We start from the raw sequence: 17,509 nt of genomic DNA, 5'->3' as shown, positions 1-17,509 counted from the left end.
GAATGGTACAGTTTAGGGGGTGAAGAACTTTTGTGCATGAAAAAAAAGCGGGACTTGGGTGTTATTGTATGTGATGATCTTAAAGTGGCCAAACAGGTTGAAAAGGTGATGGTGAAAGAATAGGGATTGGTATGACCAATAGGAAAAAGGAGGTATTGATGTCCCTGCATAAGACTCTGGCGAGACCTCATTTAGAATATTGTGTACCTTCAAAAAGATATAAATAGGATGGAGTCGGTCCAGAGGAAGGCTACGAAAATGGTGGGTGGTCTTCGTGATAAGACGTATGGGGACAGACTTAAAGATCTCAATCTGTGTACTTTGGAAGAAAGGCAGAAGAAAGGAGATATGATTGAGATGTTTAAATACCTACATGATGTAAATGCGCATTGACTATCTAATTTCCTCACAAATGTTTCTTGAGGTACTTTGTCAAATGCCTTTTGAAAATCCAAATACACAATATCAGGGAAGCTATAGAAATGCTGTGGATAGATGGGCATTTTATAATATATCCCATATCTCAGATCTACCCAAAGTAAAGTGCACGAGTACCATAACATTTTGCACATAATCAACCCAAGCCAGTTTTAGGAGGTCCTATTCCTGTGTGTAAAAAAAAATACTTTGCTTTTTGTTTGAAGGAATAAATATCACAGGGGGATGGAGAGATGTGAAATAGAATCTAAATAAAAAAAATCTGACAAATGTTATTCTCAAGGCTGTTTCTATAGGAACAATATCTGAGTATCAGCCAATGAGTGGTGCGTACCATGTACAGCGAGAGATTCTGACATTCAGGATTTGCCACCTCTAAGCCCTTCCACTGTGCACTGAGGGCTTTGTCTACTTATCCCAGAGACACCCAAACTGCACACATACAGATCGATTATCAGGAATTCCACCAGTGAATCCCTTGGACTCACATCTGGATTCAGAGCTTGCTCCACACCAGAATCTGAAGGCGCATTGCTGCGGATCTTAGCATCTATAGCAGGGGAGTCAATCTTTTATTGAAGATGGGGTGGGGAACTTTCCTCTCTGATATAGCAACCTGCCAGGGGTAGATTTTCTCCAGTGCCAGATGCTAGTGAATTAGTTTGGCCTTTCAGTGTTCAGGCCTTCTGACATCAGTGCATCAAACCCAGAGATATCACATAGAACTATTTCCAGTTCTATCTCTCTGCACATTCTGTTGTAATGCTGGGGGGAGGGGGGGATGTTCTATGTCCATAGAGAATGTCATGTGACAGAATTTGTCACCGTCCCTGTCCCTGTGGTTAACTGTGGAAAACCATCCCTGTGTCATTCTTTAAGGAGAGAGGGAAGAATCAGAGTATGAATGGGAACAACCATTGACCCTCAAGCCTTGCTTTGAAGAATGCTGGTGTAGAAGGACTGAAGTTGAGATGGACACTAAAGAAGGACACGGGATGGTTTCCAGCCACTGACCCTCAAACCTTGCATTGAAGAATGCTGGTGTAGAAGGACAGAGGTCGAGATAGACCCTAAAGAATAACACGAGATGGTTTCCAGCCACTGACCCTCAAGTCTTGCATTGAAGAATGCTGGTGTAGAAGGACAGAGGTTGAGATAGACCCTAAAGAATAACACGAGATGGTTTCCAGCCACTGACCGAGAGTCTTGCATTGAAGAATGCTGGTGCAGAAGGACTGAATTGAGATGGACACTAAATAATAACACGAGATGGTTTCTAGCCACTGACCCTCAAATCTTGCATTGAAGAATGCTGGTGTAGAAGGACTGAGTTGAGATGGAAACTAAAGAATTACATGAGATGGTTTCCAGCCACTGACCCTCAAGCCTTGCATTGAAGAATGCTGGTGTAGAAGGACTGAGGCCGAGATGGATGGTAAGGAATGACACAGGAGCTGAAGATCTTTTCCTCTAGTTTGGCGATCAGAACTCTTGAAGCTCTACAGCTGGTGGCAGCTCAGAGACACTGCCGCTAGCTTCAGAGCTTGGAGATTACTGGCTGCCAGACTGGAGGAGGTGGTCTTCAACTGGCAGGGTTTTGAGATCCCCACCAGCCACAGCAAGGGAAATGGCTAATTTTTGGTGAACCTGGGCCTGGGATCACTGTATGTTCAGTACAGAAAGAAGTTTCTCCGGTGTTATAATTGCTGAGTTTAATTTTTTGGGGTTCCCAGTTCAATTTCTATTTGTGATCCTTTGGTACAGGTCTGTCTGTGTTTTGTGTGTAAAGAGGTCATTTAAAGTTATTTTATATGTGGCAGTAATGGGAGGTGAAGATATGGAGAGGGGGGGGCATTGGGGGGGAGGGTGCAGAGAGGAGATGGGATCAGGGGCCTTCTCCTTAATTTCTGCCCTGGGTCCCAGCATGTCTAAAACTGGCCCTAACTGGCTGCACAGGACAGTGTGGTGCAGTTGTTAAAAGCTACAGCCTCAGCACCCTGGGGTTGTGAGTTCAAATCCCATGCTGCTCCTTGTGACCCTGGGCAAGTCACTTAATCCCCACATTGCCCCCAGGTACATTAGATAGATTGTGAGCTCACAAGGACAGACAGGGGAAAATGCTTGAGGGCCTGAATAAATTCATGTAAACTGTTCTGGGAAAATGGTGTAGAAAATTGAAGAACTAAAAATGTTTCTCCACTCCTCCACTGATGATTCTCAAGCACCATTCTGACTTCATGCACAACTTCCTTAAATTAGTCCCCTTATTGGCTTATGCTTGCTACTCTGACCTGTCTATTGCATATTGTGTTGATATTGTCATGTATTGTATTGCATGTGCCATACTTTGTATTGGTATTTGAATATTTTTACTGCTGTAACTCTCTGTTGTTTATGTGTGACTTATTCTTACTGTACATCGCCTTGAGTGAATTCCTTCAAAAAAAGGCAGTAAATTAAGAACATGAAAATTGCAATACTGGGATAAACTAAAGGTCCATCAAGCCCAGGATCCTGTTTCCAACAGTGGCCAACCCAATGGCAAGATCTCAAGAGTACAACATATTTTTTTGCTGCTTATCCTAGGAATAAATGGACTAACTAAACTAGTGGTAGTGTGAGTGCATGAATTCTAATGCATATGTAAAGCTTGCCAATGCAATAGGCAAATGATTGTGCAGGGAGATGATGTGGATACCAGAAGGTTCTGGCTAAGGGCAGCTAGTACCTTGCACATGTCCAAGTATCAGCACGGGATGTTTCTCTGTGTATCTTGTAACGCAAATACCGATGCAATTTCTTTCTACTGAGGACCATCACCCCCCATTTTGTCTGTAATGATCGCAGCGAGAAGAAGCACCAGTCATGCAAACTTTTCTCTTCCTCCTCAGACCTAGCGTTCAGGTTCCTGCCCTGTGCTAGTAAAGTTTGTAGCCCCATTAACCAGAAACTCAGGCCCTTTACAGGGCAAATTAGATAGAAATAGCTCACTAGAACAAAGAAGAAAACATATTACTCATTGAGTCTGGTTTTTTCCCTAAAAGTCAGGCACTGTTATTATTCTTTAGAAACTGATGGATCCTTGAAAGAAATTATATATAAGAGGAGCAAAGGAACTCTGAAAATTAAGGGAATTGGGCCAGATTTGGCTTAAATGAAAAACTGAACAAAAGCACATCAAGTTGAAAATGGGCCAGACTAGATGGGGGTTTCAGAGAAATAAGACCCTCCCCCCCCCAAAAAAAAAAAAAAGGTTCAGTGCATTTATATGGTGGTAGAAATTGCCGTTTCTACAGCCCTAGAAAGTCTGATACATTTAAATTGCTTCTTTCCGCTGCCTCTCCCCTCAGACCCAACATTACGCCTTAGGCATCTGAGGCAATCAGGGTATTAGGCCACTCCCCATGCGTCACATGATGAGGGGAGCAGGAGAGAGAAAGCATTCCTCCTGCTCTTAGAAAGGTACGGGTGGGGGGAAGGGGTTTAGGGGAACATCCGGTGGCAGGAGGGAGTGGGCATCCCTCCTGCCTTTTTTTGAGGGGGAAGGGAGAAGGAGAGGGAATGGTTCGGTGGGGGCCTCCGTTGGCCCCTCCAACATAGCAGAAACACTACAACCCAGCCCCAAATCCATTGACCAGACCGCCATGACCTAGAACTTTATGAACGCTTAGCCAGCCAAAGAAATCAAATGCTCTCCTCTCCCTTGTATACCGACATCTTCAGAGCCCAAAAAAAGGAGAACTCAGAAGAGCGGAAAGGAAATGGTACAAATCCAGGTTGAACGTGACAAATCCAGCTGGAGGAAACTGCATCAAGAGTACAAACAAGCCACTCTCAAAGCCAAAAAGGTGTATTATTCCCAACAACTAAAAAACCAACCAACCCCCCAACAGGTCAAAAAACCTGTATACACTAACAAAAAAGATATTCTCAGCATCTCAAGGAGGCAACCAAAGTCTAAACATCAACCTTGACCACATCATGACAAAATACAATACCACCTAGATGGTATCACACAACATTCACTGATTCCTCACAACTCAAACAGGACACTCAAAGCTACATCTGAAACCCTAAACCACTTCAAAACTGTCTCATATCAAGACCTCACTAAGACACTAAACACCATTAAACCTAACGGCTCCATCCAGGATCTCTGCCCTTTGCATCTCCTAACTGCTGCCATACATGCCTCTGCAAGCTTTGTCCCCCTCCCTTACAAACAGGTTCAGTGCCCACAAACTGGAAATCAGCTATCAGACCAATCCTAAAAAAAATCCACACTCGACACAGGCATCTCCAGAAACTTTAGGCCCATCTCAAACCTACCCTTCATATTGAAGATCATGGAAAAAATTGTCCAAAACCAACTCCTCTCCTACATAAATATGACCCTAGCCACATGATTCAGGAAATGTCATAGACATAATTGATGACTGCTGAAAACTCATGGACAAGGTGCTACTTGATCTCAATGCAGCCTTTAATACTATCGACCATTCTCTCCTCATTACTCGACTCACCAAAATTGGCATCCGATATGTTGCACTACGCCAGTTTAATTCCGTCCTGAGCAACAGAACCCTAGTGTACTGTTAGACTCCATCTATCAAAACAGAAACTAATCAAATATGGAATCCCACAGGGAGCTCTCTTGTCCCCTCTCCTATTCAACCTCTACATTCAAACCAGTCCTAGATATAGCCCACAAACACCACATACATACCCACTCTTTTACGACATCCAACTATACCTTCCTCATGGAAAGAGCCATGAGTCCCAGGTTACAAAACTTCACAGTTGTCTCACAGAGATTTAAAAAAAGTGGATGTCTACAAATAAACTGCAAAAACAGAAGTCCTCTGGATCCGCAAAGAACAATGCACCTATGTTCATCCCTCTCTTCTCTGGGAAGCCACAACCATAACTGCAAAAGACCAAGCATGTAGCTTAGGTATACTTCTGGATGCAAACCTTTCACTCTCCGAACATATTTCCCAAGTAGTCTCTTCCTCATTTTACTATCTTTGGTAATTCAAGAAATTGAGAAACTACTTCTCCAAACCTGACCTCAGCCAACTTCTCTATGCCTTCGTCCTATCCCACATGGACTACTGTAACGCATTATTCAATGATCAAACAGCAAAAAATCTTCAGTGCCTACAACAAGTACAAAATGCAGCAATTAGACTCCTAAAGAACCTACACACTCACAACTCTGTCTCACATGCGCTATCATCAGCCCACTGGCTACCCACCACCAAACGTATCATAAAGAGCCTAGTAATAGCTTACAAATCCTTATACAACATGGCGCCCAGCTGCATAACAGACAAGCTTCTGCTCTTAGGGGGAAATAGGCCTGCCGTTCTTTCTCCTACTATCTGCCAAGCTACTGGAACCAACTGCCTCCTCAGGAGAGCAATAAAGACTTATCTCTTCCTATAAACTCCCTTTGCTTACTATCCTTTAGTACTTCTCTCACTGAGTTGAAATAGACCCGCTCTATGACGCTACCTCTGTTTGCTAATTCTATGTATGTAAACTTAGAGAACAACCTAAGATGACCAAATTGTAGGCCAAACTTGACTTTCCTTGTATATCAACCGAAGAAATTCATCTATACTGTACATGTGTAAATTTAACCTGTTTGTCTATGTCAATTTGTAACCCGTTCTGAGCTCACTGGGAAGGACGGGTTATGAAACTAACCAAATCAATATATGAGCTTTCGTAATGGCTGCTATGTGTACTACCAAATAATACTCATTGCCATTAGACAATCCTTTGCAATCTGTCGAGAGTGACATTTAATGGTTATGACAAATTATCACATTTGGTTTCTTTTCACCCCTCCTTTCTTCCTTCTGGTCCCAAGACAGAGACACACAGGCACACACTTGAAGTTATTACAGCAACTTAGAACAGGAGAAAGATGAGAAAAGTGTATCCTAAAAGATTTGGCATGTTCTTAAGAATGGAAGGACGATATTTTTTGATGGTGGAAATCATCTGAATACCCCATTCCCTATTCTCCACTGGGAAGTCGGGGCACATGCTGGCAAGGATTAAAGAGCCCAAGAAAGAGAAAGCAGTGCAAGAGTCTTTTTTTTTTGCCAAAGAAAACATTGCCGGAGGTGTTTATGTAACACAAAATGAAGCCTGAGACCAGACCTGAGAGAGAAATGAATACAGGGAATGGTCTCCTAGGAAACAAACATCTCAGATTGAATAAATGCTTGGAATCTCCTCTGTCAAAATGCAAAAATACACAGGCAATCTGCACCATTCACACACTGCAACAAAACCACAGTATAAATGTCTCGAAATAAACCCACAACAGATGCTGTAGAAATGTACCAGGAACTGCTCTCTCTGAATTTGCAGAAAGAAATGAACAAGGCGCCTGAAGCTGCCTTATTTCCCTGCTTTTCAGGCTGGGGGCAGCAGGAGGCGCTGCCACTCTCTCACTGGCAGCTATAAGAAGTCACCTCTCTGTCTCCTACTTACCCACCCACCCCTCCCTCCCTCTTCCTGTGAAACTATCACTGAAATGCTTTCATGTTTCCCTTATATATATACCAAAATTTGTCAACATTTGCTTATTTCTGATCTGAAGAAGAAAGGTTACCTTTGAAAGCTCCTCATAAGATGCATCGAGTTAGTCCAATAAGAAAGGTATTACCTTATTTCTTTTGATTTTGTTTTCTTTCTAAATATTACCTCCATCCAGTAGCAAAGCACAGGGACTCAAAGGTTTGATGTGACCTTCCACAGCGGCCAGAGCTCGCTCTTCCACCTCTGTGGGTCAACTGGATCTATTCCTGCTCTTGGAAAAGAGCTCAACCAAGTGACTGAATGAGGAAGAGCTTGTCATTAGGTTTGGCACCAAGTCCCAGCCAAAGCAAAGAACCCTCTCCCAGCCTGAGCACGTGTAGCAGATCAGTCCAAAGGAGGAAAGCATGAACAAGCACCCTAAGGAGGGGGACGGGGTGGGGGGAGAGGCTTGCCTGTCCCCCCAATCAGCCAAAGCACTGACAAGAATCCAAGAGAGGGAGGGAGAGGATGGAAATGAAGCCCTTACCTGAGTGAGTTGGAGAGAGCTGCTGAGACGAGCGGCTGCCTGCCTGCCTCTCTCCCCTTCCCCCTAAGCTCTCTTCCTCTGCCCTCTCCTGGTTGTCATGCTTTGGCTTGTGGGAGCATGCGTGTGGGAGGCAGAAGACAGAAAAGCTGCTTCCATTCTATGATCACACACACAATTGCAGGCGAATTAAGAATGTGCAATTCTACATAGGCATTCTTCTTTAAGGCTGGGGCAGTGTCCAGGTACAGGTGTGGTACCTGTGACTTGCTTGATGGATGGACGCCCTCCCTCCTTCTTTCAAGTGCTCCAAGAGAAAGGCAAGGGGCCATTCAGAAGGAGCAGGGCTTTCACCTATATGTACTGACAAATATAGTCTCTACAGCCCTCCAGGATGGGGTTTGGCTTCCCCTGAGCCCCAGCAGTTGTACATCCACCTCTCTGTATTTGACAGTCTCTGTTACTGTATCAAGTTTATTCAATGCCTGACATGCCATCCATGGCGTAGATATCTAAATGATTTACAACTGACTTAAAGCACCTCAACAGGAAAGAGGCCCATAGGTCAGAAAAGAGAAGGACAAAGAGATGTGGAGAACGAAAAAAAACCCCACAAAGATAAAAATGCATCCAGGCCTCAGTGAAAAGGTAGGATTTAAGTCCCGCTTGAAACTGTGGAAGGGGCATCTCTGTTTTAAAGGTATAGGCAACCTGTATGAAGGGAGAGACCAGTAGCAAACTCCGTCCTGTTATTTCTGTGGGAAGTACCTTCAAAAATCTGGGCGTTAAGAAGGATTCCAAACGTCTTTTCTGAACAAATTTCTCATGTATTAAAAAGGGGGTTTAATGGGGCAGCCCTGCAAAGTTGCACTAGTGATCTCTCATACAGATGGGGGGATGTCATCTATGCTGGCATTGCTCTCGCTTTAATCGTAGGCAATTATAATAATGCAGCTATTATTAGACAATATTCGTAACATCTCTATTCGTCTTCATTGGCTTCTTGGCTAGGAAAATGAGCTCTCTTATTTGGCTGTGCCTTATGTACCCAGCTCAGTGGGACTCAACCCGCCAGACTGCATTTGGTTCACTAGTGTCCACCCTGTGCACTGGCTTTTGCCAGTCTTTTAGGACTGAATGAAGAACCTGAAATCCCGTTTGAGGGCTTTCTGTTTTCAGGAGCCATTTGTTCTGGTAACTCCTGAACACCAGAATGCTGAAGTCATATCTAATCTAATCTAATCTTTGATTTTTCATACCGATTCATCCCAACAGGAGAGCTCGACTCGGTTAACAAAATATTAATAAAATTATACAGGAGATTAGAACAGAAACTATGGGCTAGATTCACGAAGCCCACCGATCAAGTCCCGACCACGTAGCGACCCCTTTGCGACCTGAGTTTCCTCTGATCTGATTCACTAACCTCTGTCCCGATCATTCTCTGATTCACGCATGCAAATGAGGGGGGAACGGCATGCAACTACAGGCACACCGATGGGGCTAGCCCGTCCCACAACAAGCGACTGCTGGGGACCAGTCGCTCACGTCTTTCCGACTGCATCTCCTGCTCTCTGCCCCGACTTTCCAGCTCTCTGCCCCGATCACCACCCTGCTTCTGCCCCGACTCTCCTGATCTCTTCCTCCACCTTTCCAGCACTCTGCCCTGATCGTCTTCCCCACAGTGCGAGCCTGTGGTTTTAAAGCGTGGGTTTAAAACAGGTTAAAACCACAGGCTCGCAAAAAAGTAAAAAAAGAAAAAAAAAGTTCTGCCGGGCACATGCGCAGAAGGTCTGCGCATGCATCGGGATTGGGGGCGTGATTCCGAATGCCCTCATTTGCATGAGGGCACTACGTGAATCAGCCCCCCGGCCATGGATCGGACCGGATCGCTCATGGATCGGATCCCATCCATGGCCTTAGTGAATCTAACCCTATGTCTTTTAGGCCAGAATTTTATCTTTTATGATTGATTATTTGAAAAAGAAGGATCAGTAGTAAATTTCTGAAATAAATATGTCTTCAGTACTTTACGAAAAGTGGGTAGATGAGAGAGAACTCCAATTATAGAAGGAAGGTCATTCCGAACTTTTACGAATAAAAAAGGAAATGATCGACAGAAATTGGCCATAATTTTTATTCCTTTAATAGTAGGAAAGCCAAGTTTATATTTCTGAGAGCTCCTCGAATTAGAGATTTCATGTGAATTAAATGAAACAGAGACCAAAGGAGAAAAAAATACTATGTAGGATTTTGAAAAAGACAGTTGCACATTTAAATTGGATCCTCCAGGAAACAGGAAGCCAGTGAAGGGATGTCAGTAAAGGTGTGACATGGAACATATTTTGTTTGCTGTATATTAGTTCAGCCACCGTATTCTGGATAAGTTGTAGCCTCCTCAGATTACATTTACTTAAACAAGCATAAAGCGAGTTGCCATAGTCCAACTGAGATAAAATAATGGCCTGTACCAGAACGCCAAAACAGCGAGGCATAATCAAAACAAATGTCTAAGAAAAATTTAATCGTATGGTGCTAGACGCCCAAAATCGGCAGTGGGAAAAAACCCGTTCTTGAAAAATACGTCTAGAATATATATATATTTAAAAAAATCGTCTATCTGGACGTCCAGGCCATTGGGTCACCCAAACCACCAGGACGACCAAAATTTCATCTAAGTCCCAAATGGCAAGAACAAGACCTTAGGGATGTGGGCGGGGCCAGCATTGTGATGGACTGGCCTTCCAGACGTGACAACATAAACATCTCACCAGAACTCCCTTATAGGTTATAGTGAGCCCCCTCAAAACACCCCCAAAACCCACCATACCCACCTGACTACAACCCCAGTAGCCCTTATGGCTGCAAGTGGCACTTATGTAGCAGTAAAGTAGTGTTTAGGGTGGGCTTGATGGGCTCACATTTTCCACAATGAATGTAGTGGTTCGAGTGGCTTATGGGCCAGGGTCCTCCTCTCTTGTGTGCAGCTCTACTAGGCTTTCCCATACCAGGTGCTTTGTAAATCTTCATGCAATAAATCGATCCACTTGTGCCCGTTCTACTTCAATCCTATCTCCCCTCAGCCGTCTCTTTTCCAAGCTGAAGAGCCCTAACAAGAGGAGTTCAATCCCCTTTATCATCTCGGTCGCTCTTCTTTGAACCTTTTCTTGGATAAGACCAGAATTGAACACAATACTCCAGATGAGGTTGCACCATGGAGTGATAAAGAGGCATTAAAACATTCTTTGGTTTATTAACCATCCCTTTTTTAATAATTCCTGGCATCTTGTTTACTTTTTTGACTGCAGGTTGGGCATGTTTACAATGACACCCAGATCCTGCAATTTTTCACAATCCGCCTGCGTTTTCACAACTTTGAACACTTTGGTGTCACCTCATTTGTTCCAATTGCTGCTTGAATAGAATTATCCTTATGATTCACTTCCTCATTCAATTGTATATTTTATTTCTTACTTGTGGCTCTTAACTCCACTAATGTAAATGTTGTTTTATTAATAGTTTATTTAAATAAAACTTTGTCTAAAAAGGAGCAGTGATGAATGTTTGTGAGTGTATTTAGTGTGTGTTTTTCTCAGCATGTTGTGTGTATTTCTTGCTGTGAATATGAATGTGTGTGAGTTTGTGGGTGTTGCAGTGTGTGTTTTTCTTGGCATGATGTGTGTATTTGTTGCAGGGAATGTGTGTGATTGTGGGAGTGTGTGTTTTTCTCAGCATGTTGTGTGTATTTGTTGCAGGGAGGGTGTTGAGTGTGTGCGTGTCACAGTGTGTGTTTTTCATGGCATGATGTGTGTATTTGTTGCAGGGAGTGTGTGATTGTGGGAGTGTGTGTTTTTCTCAGCATGTTGTGTGTATTTCTTACTGTAAATATGAATGTGTGTGAGTTTGTGGGTGTTGCAGTGTATGTTTTTCTTGGCATGGTGTGTGTATTTGTTTCAGAGAGGGTGTATGAGTGTGTGGGTGTCACAGTGCGTGTTTTTCTCGGCATGCTGTGTATATTTCTTGCTGTGAATATGAATGTGTGTGAGTGTGTGGGTGTCGCAGTGTGTGTTTTTCTTCGCATGATGTGTGTATTTCATGCTGTGAATGTGTGTGGGTGTGTGAGTGTGTGTTTTTCTCAGCATGCTGTATTTGTTGCAAGGAGGGTGTGTCACCCACAATGCTCTTTCGGCTTTCTCATCCAATAAGTGTTGATGGTGCAGCTGGTTGCTTAGGAACAAGAATCCGTGGTAAGGTCTGGTGAGGAATGAGTGTGCAATCTTATTTACATACGTATCTGTGTGTTTGCATCCAGGACTGCAAGCATGATTCTATATGTGCATATACTATATGTGTTTATATCTGGCTGTGCATGACCAGGTGTGTGGTGGGAGACTGAGGTGACACATGCAAAAGGATCTAACAATAGTGACTCCAACTTCGACACCTCTTCGAATTCCTGCTGAAAGAAGGAGATGGGTGGGGGGAGAGTGAACAGAGAGATGGTGCTGAGCTGGGCTGAAAACCTCTGCAGATCACACCCCAGAAGAGGTCTCCCAGTGCAAGGAACTGTTAGAAATTAGAGAATGACACGGGGACAAATTTTTCCCCGTAGGAACTCAATTTCACTGTCCCGTCCCTGTCCCTGCCCCATTCCTGCAAGCTCTGTCTTATGATTTTAAAGGGTTTGAGGCTTGTGCAGAGGAGGACGGAGCTTGCAGGAATGGGGCAGGGACAGGAAAAGAGCTTGCTAGGACGGGACGGGAAAATGAGTTCCTACGGGGAAAAATTTGTCCCCGTGTCATTCTTTATTAGAAATATCAGCATGGTTTGAAAACAATTTAAAGCTGGAGCTCTTAATCAGTGGTTCTCGCTCCCCCGAGGGGTTTGGGATGAGGTTAAACAGGGTGCATAGAACGGTCTCTTAATCTGAGGCAATTTACTGAACGTTAAAACAGTTGATACTATAACATCCGAAACACTTTCCCCGTTTGTAAGCACTAAGTCCAGTATGACCCATCCCGCTTGTGTTCCATTCCCAACTGCTGGAACAGTTCTCCAGGATCTCCCAACTTCTAAACGAGACCAAAACAAAACTACTTTGGCTCGGCCCAAAATTAGATCAGCTACCCACCCTCATCCCACTGTCCTCTGGCACCACATTGCAGCTTGAACTCTCATGCAAAGTTCTGGGCATCATCATTGATTCCACACTGTCCTTCAGTGACCACCTTAATTCCTTAGTAATAAAATGCTTTTTCAATCTTCACATGTTAAGGAAAGTGAGATCCTGCTTCCATCATCATCACTTTGCTGTCCTCGTACAATCCATCATTCTTTCCAGACTGGATTACTGTAACTCCATCTACTTAAGCCTGACAAAGAAAAGCCTTCATAGACTCCAGCGGATCCAGAACACTGCGGCTAAATTAATCTTCGCAAAAAGCTAATTTGACCATGTCTCCCCGCTTCTATCTAAACTTCACTGGCTCCCAGTAATCCTTAGGGTTCACTACAAATGCGCCTGTCTAACCTTCAAGTCTCTACACGGTATCCAGCCTCCCCTTTTTCCACTATCTTGAAACTCCTCTAATCCCAACACCACCAGATCCACTCAAAAATTCAAACTATCCTTCCCCTCTTTAAAAGGCCTATCCCATGCAGGAAAATTAGGGACTTCCCTCTTCTTCAGGATCACCGAACTCTGGAACAGCTTTACTACCCCGCTTCGGAGCCTGACCTCCCTCCAACTCTTCCGAAAACATTTGAAAACTTGGCTTTTCTCTAAAATGCAATGACCCCTCCCTCATCGATATACTAAGTCCCTCTAAACTTCTCTTTCTAAGTCCTTCTACTTTTCATTGTAGTTCCTTTCTATATCAACTCCTGTAAACCGTGCCGTGAAACTACTTCTGTGGAGATGATGCGGTATACAAACTTAAGGTTTAGTTTCTAGAAGATACCGCAATAGGGATACCCCAATCAACATCCGGAATCTTAAAATCACCTATTAGTAAAACGTCCCCTTTTTTAGATGGATTCTGAATGTCTCCTATTAAATCTTCCGTCTGTGAAGGAGGCCTGTATATGACACCAATGTAAATATATTCACCATTCCCTCTTTCCAGATTGATCGCCAGTGCCTCTTCCTTGCCCTGTAGATCTTTAACATATAACGCCACTGCCCCGCCTTTCTTCCTACCCTGTCTTTCCTGAACAGATTAAAGCCTGATATGACTATATCCTAGTCCAGGTTCTCCGTGAACCATATCTCTGTGATTGCCACTAAATCCCATTCAGCCTCTAGATCCAGAACCTTGTTTCCTATACTCCGAGCATTAGTATATATTGCTTTGCAGACATTACCCCCTTTTCCCATTTGGCATTTAGTGATTCTCTTACCTGAGGACTTTGATCACCCTGTTCTAATGATTCTCGTTATCCAGTCTGCTGCTGAAGCCACATCTTCCCTTGTTTGATAGATGCACACCGTCCCTGCTCAGCAGCTCATGGAAAATCATCCCATGGTCTAAGAAGCCAAAATGCTCTCGACACCATCCACACAGCCATGCATTCATCTCCAGGATGTGAGCTTCTCTGCCATGGCCTATACCCTCAATAGAGAGGATCACCACATGCACACCTGTCTGCTTTACCTTCTCTCCCAGAACCACAAAGTTATTTTTGATACACTGGGCGGGGGGGGGGGGGGGGGGATGGAGGGGGGACATAGCAGGAACATAGCAGTATTGTTAGTGCGAACATTGATGAACAGCATCAGATAATTGTCATTAGGGCTTGGTAAGTCTCTGTTTCCTATTGTCCAGCCAGTTTTTAACCCATGTGAGTATTTCACCCTTGATTACTCAGGTGGATTAAAAACTGGCTGGCGGATAGGAAACAGAGAGAGGGGATAAATGGACAATACTCGGACTGGAAAAGCGTCACGAGTGGAGTGTCACAGGGTTCGGTGCTTGGACCCGTGTTCTTCAACATATATATAAACTGGAAATTGGTGGCACAGACAGCACACCTCTCGGAACATCATGTACCCCTCAGAAGGGAATCGCCTACTGCTACTACCTTTCACCTCCTAGTGATCATGGAGCCAGCGACTTTGGGGATTTTGAGCTTTGGTTTTTCCTCTCCTTGGGATGCTCTCATCTCCTCCACTTCCAGAGCTGCATTCTGGTTCTTCAGTGTGAAGGCAGGTAGAGTCACTATATCGATCCTCTAGGGTCCCGTAATCTGAGTCCAGCTGTCCTCCCTCAACACGGCCTCTTCTTCCTCACTTAAAAAACGTTTTTATATTACATATAATTGCAATGTTTCATTTGTATTGTGTTGACATCATGAGTATCATAGCTATGTTATAGGAATGTGATGTCATTGTTGCTCTTACTAGGGATGATATGACTGTCTCTCAGTTTACCTCATTGTTATGTTGACATTTGCTCATTCTACTAATGTTATGCTCTTAACACGATAAAAGTCGCTTATATCAAGCAGTATCTGTTGCCCGTTGCCTTGGTTGGATCTCTTCATAAAAAGTAAGTCTGGTAGCACTTTTAAAATGGTATTACAAGTTCTGGCAAATGTGGAGATTGGAAAGGTGTCACCGTCTTTAGATGTTTTCCTCTCTGTACAGGGGCATTGATGATGTTCGGAGTGGAGGGTGAGGTGGGATCTTATCCTGGACGTAGAAGGAACTGCAATCATCTCAGGAAAAAACTGGAATCTTTGGAGGACGTCATCTTTGTCTTTTGTATGACACTGTGTCCAGAGTAAGCAGAGGTAGAGAGGAGCCCCACAGCTAAGCCCAAAGGGGAAAGGGGGAGGGGCAGAATTCATCAATGCTCATCAATGTCACTGTGAAGAGGGGTTATTGTGTTAGTTTAACACAAGGTCTCATTGTGCTAATCTAGCATGACTTGAGGTAAAATAACCCATCTTAACAGCAGCACATATTGATGATCCCCCCTCCCCCCTAAATCAACAGCCCACATTCCATTTTTGCAGCCCTCATATGCCACTACTGCAAATGGCAGTTGGCTCACCTTTCTACATGCGTGCGTACAAATGCACATGCCCATGACTGCGCAGTCGCCCACAACCCACAGTAGTGGCAAAACTTGCCAACAGTGCCCTTCTGTTCCATCTCAGCCCCCAAAATCTAAGCCAAGTGGAATTACAGGCTTAGCGATTGCTGATGAACAAACCCCTCCCACTTCAATATTGGGTTGATAGGGTTGAAAATTAGAGGAAAGGTCTGCGGTACTTAGTTTGCACCAAGGTGGGCTAACAGGCAGCAGTGCAATATAGTGGATCTCATCGCTTGCACTTACCTGCATGATGCACGATGACAATATGATTGTAGAATCAAAATTAGTGCTTAAAATTACATTTGTAAACCTAAAATGTTTTGGTGGCCTCCAGAGCTTTCTCATGTCCACTTTGCAGCCCTAATGGTTGGAGACCACCAACATCTGGCCTCCAAGGTCCCATGGGTAGTTTGCCAGACAGACCCCATTACCTCAATGGCAGTGTCTCCGTTTCTGGTAGGACTTTCTTAATGACTGAATTTATAACTTGCCGGATGCACCTGACCTGCTATTTTCATGTTTTCATCACAGTTTGACCTAAATAACTCACCAGAACTATAGATGCTCCCAATTCCCTTGAATAAGCAGACAGGCAAGAGAAACGATAAAGGGGATGGAATAGTTGTCTTCAGGAGAAAAACTGCCTAGATTGGGAGTTTTTAGTTTGGAGAGAAGCTATGGAAGGGGTTTTGTGGAATGGAAAGAGCCATTTTCCCTTTTAAATAATCCATCTAGTAGAGGACATTGCATGAAGTTAACAGATAAGAGGTTTAAAGCCAATGGTGGAACATAGTTTTCATTCAATGCACAATGAAGCTGATATTTGTGGTCAAGGTTAATAGCGAAGCTGAGTTTATAAAAGGTTTGGACAAGTTTCTTCAGGACACGCCCCATGAGGGGAACATATGTGACTAGTATGTCTTTCACTAAAGCTCAGTACACACGAACAGACATAGCGTGTGTTATGTACATGTGGTCTTTGGTACAGAATAGGTTATGCAGCATTTAGTCCGTTAGCACTAAGCTTTAATAAAAGGGCCCCTAAGTAGAAGGAGTAGCACAGTGCTTAGAGCCACTGCCTCAGCACCCTGAGGTTGTGGGTTCAAATCCTACGCTGCTCCTTGTGACCCTGGGCAAGTCATTCAATCCTCCATTGTCCCAGGTACCTTAGATAGATTGTGAGCCCACTAGGACAGACAGGGAACAATGCTGGAGTACCTGATTGTAACCTTGATAGGTGCTATATAAATACCTAAATAAATAAGTGACAAGTTTGTGGGTCAGAAACATTTCCAGGTATTTTCTATTTTGCAGGTCCAGAAGCTACTGTAAAGTGCCGTAGTCAGAACCTGGTTGAAAGGATGAGCGAGAGAAATGCGGGAGGTGAACAGTGAGGTTTGTTTTCATTTTGGACTTTCAATAGTCATCTCTCCAGACCCAGGAGTGGATCAATGTCCTGCAGGTGGTTAAGGACTCATCTTTGTTCTATTTTGCCACTTGCTGATGTGGCAAGGGAGGCGCTGGGACCTGCTTAAAGTTACAGAGTGTGGACTGGTCATGTGTGGCTTTCACCCCTAGAAGAAGCCATCCTAGCCTGTCCTACCTACCCAGCCCTGAAGCCTTTCACTGGGAAATTCGAGCTGGCCTTCTTCCTGCATATTATGTGTTATTATTTTTATTAGGATTTGAATCATATCCTTTTCAGCTGTAACTCAAAGTAGGGTACGTACATTAGATCCCCATCCTATTAAAATTGTAAGAATGTCAATAAAGGTCAAATTATTTGCTTTGATGAAGAAATGAATGTATCGCCTCCACTCGGTCCCTCTGTCCTCCCAAGTTGCCTGTCCTTTGATTTGTTCATTCAGTAGTGAAGGCACTAGAGAGGCGA

The sequence above is a fragment of the Geotrypetes seraphini genome, chromosome 18 (assembly GCF_902459505.1).
Source record: "Geotrypetes seraphini chromosome 18, aGeoSer1.1, whole genome shotgun sequence".
Classification (NCBI taxonomy): domain Eukaryota; kingdom Metazoa; phylum Chordata; class Amphibia; order Gymnophiona; family Dermophiidae; genus Geotrypetes; species Geotrypetes seraphini.
The sequence above is the reverse complement of the archived record's forward strand: the minus strand, read 5'-3'. Positions refer to the sequence as shown.